This window comes from Phocoena phocoena, chromosome 10 (assembly GCF_963924675.1).
Source record: "Phocoena phocoena chromosome 10, mPhoPho1.1, whole genome shotgun sequence".
Lineage (NCBI taxonomy): Eukaryota > Metazoa > Chordata > Mammalia > Artiodactyla > Phocoenidae > Phocoena > Phocoena phocoena.
The window spans coordinates 15,535,698-15,544,130 of record NC_089228.1 but is presented as its reverse complement, the minus strand read 5'-3'; the positions used below and the strand labels follow the sequence as shown (position 1 = coordinate 15,544,130).

Sequence of the window (8,433 nt, the reverse complement as noted above, 5' to 3'; positions counted from 1 at the left end):
CTTAATCACTGTGCCACCAGGGAAGTCCCTTGGTGAGCATTTTATCTTTTCACTATATCTGAATTTTGGAGTGAGTGTGTGAATTAAAGACATGATTAGGCTGCCAGATAATATCAGTTTATAAAAACATTATTTGCAATTTATTTCAGTAGCGTTTAGTGGAAAATTGTGTTTTCTGTATGTACATTAGATTTGTCATATTTTTATGTGTGTTAAAAACATGGTATCCTCCAAATATTTATTTTATAAAGAAAAATTTTTAGGAATATAAAACAAACTTACATTTATTTATTCTGTCTTGTCCTCTTTTTTAACTGGACTCTTAATACTTACCAGTGCCTTGAAAACTCACAAAAATTGCATTATACATTATGCTTTCATAATTTCTGATTATTAGATAATTATGAAAAATAAAAAAGATCTTTCTTCTGCTCATGATAACCAATTGTTGCATGATATGATATTGGTTGAAATACCGTAAGATAAATACTTTTTTGGTTCATAATAATTGTATCTGGTCCTAGAATAAACATCAGTCTAATTTTGAGAAACAGAAACAAGTTTCCCCCAAATGTATTTTTCATTGGATGAAGCAAAGAAAACATATTTGGTATACAAGAATTGTTGTTAATTACCTTGTGTGTAAGATATTTATCAATTTATCAGCCCTTTGAGCGTGCATAATAGAAAAAACACACTATACTGGGCAGAGAGTTGTTTTGTACTTCCTCTTAAGCAATTCATTAAAATTTAGATAAATTTTAAGCTCTTTTGTTTTAAAGTGGACTAGCTATATATCTTCCACTTTGTTTTCAAATGCAAATGGTTAAGTGTTTTGCATTCTAATCAGTAAACAGCCCTGTGACTAAATCATAATTTAATGATCTCTTCCTAGAGAGATAATGATGCAAAATTTAGATCTGAAAAGAGGATTCTCATTTTTATCTAATTGGGCTGATCTTTCTGTAAAATCTCTGCAGGATTTGCAGTTGTGCTAATAATAAAACCCTGGATGAAATCTACATTATGAAAGATGCTATATTTTTGTTCAGGAATATAAATTATTGAAACATATCTTTATATATGAAATGGTATTTTTTTGTACGTGTAATAATGTGCATTTTCTCTTGAGTTGGGAGAATTGTCTCAGTTTTATTGGAAGTAAGAGCTAGGGCTTTTTGTTTAAACAGTCACGTATACTTTAAATAAATTGGAAGAAAAAATAGTCTTTAATATTTACCCACATATTTCCATTTCCAGGTTCTTTATTTCTTTCTAAAGATCTTAGTTTCATCTGGTATCATTTCCCTTCAGCCTTAAAAACTACTTTTAACATTTCTTGTAGTGCAGCTCTGACGGTGATAACCCTCTTTAGTTTTCTTTTATCTGGAACTATCTTTATCTTGCCTTCATACTTGAAGAATACTTTCACTGGATCTAGACTTCTAGGGTTTTTTTTTTTTTTCTTTTCTTTTAGCACTTTAAGCTTGCTATTCACGTGTATGTCATGTGTTGCTTTTCTCTTTGTCTTCTTTCAAGGTTTTCTTTTACTCTTTGTTTTTTAGCAGCTTAATTACTGTGCTCCTAGGTGGGGTTTTCTTTGTATTTATTCTGCTATAGCATTGCTGAATTCCTTGAATCTATACATTTCTGACTTGCATAACTTTCGGTAAATCTTTGGCATTATTTCTTCAAATATATTTTATGCCCCATCTTTCTCTCTTATTTGGGACTCCAATTATACACATATTAAGTATTTTGAAGCTGCATTCATTTTTCTCCCTCCAATCTTGTCTCTCTCTTTGAGGTTGGAAAATTTCTGTTGATCTAGCTGACAGACTGGGTCCTGCCCTCTGGTTAAAAGCTATAAAATAGGAAACTCATCCAGTGCTGTTTCCTTCCTCTGGGTTTCTACCCTTTCCAGCATCTGCCTGTTTGGGAAAACCTTCCAGCGCTTTCAGTTATTACGTTTATATTCTATCCATTCTTTACAGATTTTTTTGTTTGCTTGCTTGTTTTTATTTTATTTGTAAGTTTTTATTATGGAAAATTCAAACATAAGCAAAAGAGAGAAGAGTTTGAGGACTCCCTCCACCATGACCTGTCACCCAGCTTCCAACAGTTAACTCATAGACAATCTTGTTTCAACAATAATGCTACTACTCACCCCTCATCCCAGATTATTTTGAATGACTCCCAACATCATATTATTTTGTTTTAAATATATCAGCATGTATCTCTAGATAGGGATTAAAAAAAACCCCACAATATCATTATCACAACCACAAAATTAACAATAATTCCTTAATATTACCAAATATCTAATGAGTATTCAAACCCCCTAGTTCTACATATATATAATTTTTTAAACAGAAAAATATGGAACACTTCACAAATTTGCATGTCATCCTTGCGCAGGGGCCATGCTAATCTCTGTATCATTCCAATTTTAGTATATGTGCTGCCGAAGCGAGCACTCTTTACAGTTTTTATCTACAGGAGGGTTGGTCCTGAAAGGAACCATAACTAGAATTCCACAAGTTTACATTGGAAAGAATTTCTTACATTACAAATCTTTAAAAGTATAATTTTAGACTGTTTAATCATCGTAAGGTTGCAGAATAATTCATTAGGTTGAACAGTGTGAAATCACCATGTTTGCAGGACTGACATAGGAGCAATTTCATATAATTCAACCTGGTAATTATGTTCTCATGTATTTATAATTAATTTTATCATTGAGTATTTATGGGCATGTTGAGTTACCTGTACTTCAGGTTATTTATGTTGTATAGAGCCGTAGAAGTGGGAATCCTGGGTCCAAATTTATGGACATCCTTAAACTTATTGAGTATAATTGCTAATTTTATTATTTAATTTTAAAGCAATAATACATAATGTAATTATTTTTTCCTAAAATGGTTGCATGAATTAATGGTGTCTAAAATGGCGTCTGTCCTAAAATTGGGTAATGCAATTATATTTGGGCTTTGCTTTTTTGTTTTGCTTATTTTCTTTAGCCAAAATATTATCAAGTTATTTACTTTGATTTATGTGCTATGGTTGTTCATTATTATCTACATTGCATATATTCATGGTACTTGTCAATTCATGTATGTTTTCTTTGGATACTGTATCAGAATATTTTAGGGACCCTGGAATATTCCAGACTTGCATTATCAAATTTCTTCCTTTACTTATATTTGAGGATATTAAAAGCTGCTTAATTTTAGGAAACTTTTATGCTGGCTTCTTTATACAAGGTATGAAAAAATTTAACCATGTTTCCCATTTGTATTAGTGCGATGGACTGAGCAATAGGAAAAAGAATATAAGCCAATAAATTTTGCTTGTTTGGAGGAAACACTATATATCGGCAATATAAGGGTTATATAACACTCGTGCCTGTAGTTCTGTGTCCTTAAATGTTTTAGCATAAGCTGGCAAAAAACTGCCTGAGTGAGAAACACAAAAGATACAGCAGAAGATAGAAGAACTAATGCCTATATGATAAGGCAAATCTTTTGTGTCAATACAAACAGGGGATTCAGAATCCTTGCTGTGAGCTTATTGTACTGTGGCATAGGGTTTGGAATGCCTTACTGAGTTTGTCTGTTTATCATATTCTGAAAAACAACATGAAAAAATCGATTGATAAGTCTCATTTAACCCCTGAAAGAAAATAAATCCAGTGCAATGACTAAATAATTGAGTTATGGTTTCTGTTAACACAGTATAATATACTAGCAATTTGTGCTTTAAATGCATCTCTGCTAATTAATTTGTTTATTTTGCAGGAAAAAAGTCAAATGAAAGCATGAATTATGGCCACTAAACACTACAGGGAGAGGACTAATTGGTCCATGGCTCATTTTTAAAGAGCTAAAAATGTGCCCCCAAAGAATATACTATTATGTCATAATTTTTTACAAAAGTAAAGTCCACATACATCTAGATTTATGCCAAACTTTAAGAATGACTTAAAACAAGGATGACAAATACCTGTGGCACATGAGACTCATTTCTTGTGTAATATCAATGACAGGCATCATTAATAGATCACTTTGTCCTTTCCTGCTGAACTCAGATATAGGGTGGAATCCTTTGGACAGAGTATTTCAGGGAGTCATTGCCAATCAGATCGGTGATCTCATGAAAGGAAGACACTTTGCCATGCACATCCCTTTTACTAAACAACTTAGCCCAAGAGAATAATCTTACTTGGGCATTTATAGTGAATAAAAATGATTTCGATCACAAGAAACAGGAAACCAATGCAAACTATTTTATGTAAAATATTTTTCTGCTCACCTAGCTACAGAGTCAAGATGTATTCCAGTTTCAGCTTTTAATAAACAATGAACTTTCAGCTTATTTGAAGGTCTAAGTCTTCAAATAAGAATGTCAAGTAACTGTCTCTCTCCTTTTCTTTTCCCTGCGGTGCCTTCATTGTCAGGCGTGCTCTAAGTGTTGATAAAAAACAGCCTCACTTACCTCATGCCTGCTGAGCAATCCTCAGTTTCTATCCCCATTGCTCAGAGTGGGTCCAAGGTAGGTCTCTCATTGGCTCCTTTTGAACCTGCCTTTCATTGCTCTGATCAGAGGGATAGAAAATATTGGTTGCTCATGCCTGTGTCACCTGGACCAGAGGTAGATAAGAAGCATTGCACTTAGCCTCAACTCAGCCATATAAACACAGGGGGATGTTATTCTCTAAAGCTGGTTGAGCTCTATGAATGCAGATAAATGCCAGGCAAACAAAAAAATAGCACTGTCCACTGCAGCTTCCATTCTTATTTTCCTTTACTATTCTGAAATCGTTCTGATGACAGAGATCACAATTGTATTCGTTAGGGAAAAGGTTAAACGGTTATAATAAAGAGACCCCAAAAGACATTGGCTGAAAGAAGAGATAAAGTCATTTCCTGGTAAGAAGTGGGCTCCAATCCATGGAGTCATCCAGCGACTCAGGCTAAGGGGTGTTTTTTGGTCTTCTTCAACATAAAACTTTTACCACTGCAGGCTAGCTAGAAGGTAAAAGAGCTGTGAAGCTAGATTATTTTTAAGTAGATGACCTGGAAGTTGCCAACTACATTTCTCCTCATGTCGCTTTAGTGAGAACTTAGTCTTGGGTTCAAACTTGGTCACGAGGGAAACTGGGAAATGTAGTCTTTTGGTAGGTGGCCATGTGCCCAGGAAGAAAAAAATCAGAAGGAACAGATTTGGGGGTGAGGCAGGAGAAGGGAGGAGAGCAAACAACATCCTGCCACAAGGTCCTTTTTTTTTTTTTTTTTTAATTTTATTTATTTTTGGCCGCATTGGGTCTTTGTTGCTGCGCATGGGCTTTCTCTAGTTGCAGCGAGCGGGGACTACTCTTCGTTGCAGTGCGCGGGCTTCTCATTGCAATGGCTTCTCTTATCACGGAGCACGGGCTCTAGAGTGTAAGCTCAGTAGTTGTGGCACGTGGGCTCGGTAGTTGTGGCTCGCAGGCTCGGTAGTTGTGGCTCACGGGCTTCAGAGCACAGGCTCAGTAGTTGTGGAGCACGGGGTTAGTTGCCCTGTGGCATGTGGGATCCTTCTGGACCAGGGCTCAAACCCATGTCCCCTGCACTGGCAGGTGGATTCTTAACCACTGTGCCACCAGGGAAGTCCCCTGCCACAAGGTCTTATATTAAGGAGAGCCACTGGTTCTCTCCTTTTTCTCTAACATGTATACTTCATGTTGACAGTGGTAAAACCTATTGTCCAAAATCAACTGGACAAAATAGACAGGCAAAAAGGATAAACTAAGTCCTTTACTTCGACTAAACTATTTGTCTCTGTAAATGTCAGAGACAAAATACCCTTATTCTTGTGGTATCACTCACCATCTGACTATTCAGCCTACGTTTATTTGCTGTAGCAGAATTGGAATAAATAAAATTGTCTTCCAAGATGGCAGGGGCTTGTCATATTCTGAAATGACACAAGATTAAAAACTAGGAGATCTTTCAATTTTTTCTAGGCCACTAACCGGTTGTACAACCTTGAGAAAATTTCTGAACCTTACCCATCTCAGGTGTCAATATAAAAAGAAGTTGTAGGAGAATATTTTATCTGAGGTCCCTATCAGATTGAAAAGATTTTATATTATGTTGGAAGTAGAGAGGTTTAGATGAAATTCTCACCCTCCCAAAATACCAGGGTTTTCCCGCAATAAATGTGAATTCATTCTATAACACAGTTCACAGGTCTTTGAGACAAAATTTGATTGACTAGGACTTTAGAGCAATCACCAATAGGAAAGTGAGCTAGCCATAATTGTCAGTTGGGCGTTTCTGGTTGGAGGATAGGAAATCTTTCTCATCTCCACAAGAAATCAACAAATGCCCTGAAGCCTGAGATTTGGCAAAAATACAAGCAATGTCTTAGCTATGTAAGTATAATGTTATTAATGACCAGAACATTAGCTAGCCCTTTTAGAATCCAGTTAAAGTATCTGGTTCCATGACCTCCTAAGAGTGAATCACACATATTAATGATCCACAGAATGAAATACAAGATTTTATCTTTTTATTTGTTCCAGAATTATTGCCCTTTGATTTTTAACACATGTCGTTTGTTCTCACATTAAAGGACAGGTTAAAGGAGTATCGACTCTGTCATTTTAAGTCCTCAGAGTTAATACGGTCTTCTTTAGCTTGATTAATATCTAAGCCGAAAAAAAAAAAAAAAAAAAAAATCTAAGCCGAAGGTGTCTGCTTTGTACTTCCAAGGTTGCCTTTGAGGGTTTATCCCTCAGTGGAACATCCGGCTTTCCTTTTTTATAGCAGTTGGCCAGAAAACCTCTGTCGATCTGTGACTATTCTGAACTGATAGACTGAAATGCCATTTCCAAAACTACAGCTCTTCTGCTAAACAATTTTTTCTAGGAGTGATGCCATATCCCTAGCTACTGGGCTTTGCCAAAAGGCAGTATTCCTCCAATGGCCCTACTCTGGGAATGATACCAAATGATGGTTCAGGCTGGGGTAAGTAGTAAATTAGCAGTAAAAGCTAAAAAATACCCCAGCTTTTAATACCTTTTCTCTTTTTTCCAGATGACTGGCCTATCTCTCTCACCTTCTGCTTCTATTCATGAAAGAACTCCTTTTCTCCCCTTCATTTGTGATTTAATAGTTGAATTTTTATTTTACGTGGTGTTCCTCCATTGTGAGAGAGCAATTCACACCTTTCAAGGCTAATGCAATCAGATTTTCACGTGACATAAGTATCTAGTCTTTCTGCAGCACCCACATGCAAAGGAGTGATGCCTGATAGATTAGGATTGTTTGTAGAGTGGGAAATGTGCTGAATAAAGTGTCAGACAGGAGAATGGGAGCCAAGAGAGGGTTTCAAAGCAGCAAGTTTCTTGGGACAGGAAAGCCTAGATTGGTTGCCTGCCCTTAAATATGTATTAAAAATATGAACTTATCCTTGGAGGTAAGAGCTATGAGGTGTTTCTTGGATGTGGAAGTTTAAGTCACTGCCTCCATTTTGTATTCCTTTTAAAAAAAACTTCCTTTAGTTGGCTAAAATACTTTCTTGTTCTCAATACAGTTTTCCTTTCTTGGTTAATCATTTGCCTGTCTTCCTCCCTCTCTTCTTTCCTCCCACCGTCTGTCCCTCCCTTTCTTCCCTTTTCCTTACCTATCTTTTTCTTCTTTCTCACTTCTTTCTTAAAATGGAGCTGCCTGGAGTAAAGTTTTTTGTGTATATGCTGACTCAATGGCTGTCCCTGGTAAGCCATGGGTTTACTCTTTGGGTATTTCCTAATTTATATGCAGTGCCAGAGGCTCAGAAGTATGTTATTGTTATTTTCCTTTCAATAAAAACCCATATTTAAGAGCCTCTTAAACAAGAGGCCATCTTCTTGTTTCAGGTATTATATCTTGGTATTCTTTTATATATCTTTGGGCAGTTGATTTAAAAAGACGCAACTGGCCTTGCCTGTTGAGTTTTCCACTGTACCCTAGCACCTAGGACAATGACTGATAAATAGTAGGTGCTCAATAAACATTTGTTTTTAAAGTAATGATCCAGATGTCAAGCAAACTCATCGTAGAGAAGAGAAGAACAATATGTTTCAGTATTCTGTCGGTTTGGCCAGGATGGAGTTCTGAGTTTTTGCTCAGCAGACGTTTATCCAGAAGGTGGTAAACTCCCGAGATCAACTTGGCTTTGTGTCTCCTTGACCTTGGAAATGTTTTCCTACAGACACAGTATTTTCCCTGTTGGAATTTTATTCAATATTCTATCTTTGTTTCTACTTTAGAAGACATGCCACGTGAATAATGAGGCCTCAGGCAAAGAAATGACTCCAGTAGTTCAATTTAAACTCAGGACAAATCCTGCCCTGACTTGCATTTGCAATTTGCGATGCAGTCAGTAAGAACTATGCCCACACACGAACTG

General features: G+C 36.1%; 1 non-coding gene across 1 annotated transcript; it reads right to left on the bottom strand.

The window, feature by feature from the left end:
* Window positions 1-2,373: 2,373 nt before the first annotated feature.
* On the bottom strand, window positions 2,374-2,477 carry LOC136130131 (U6 spliceosomal RNA). Its single transcript, XR_010656323.1, has one exon. It is a non-coding gene; the product is annotated as a U6 spliceosomal RNA (small nuclear RNA).
* Window positions 2,478-8,433: the final 5,956 nt, after the last annotated feature.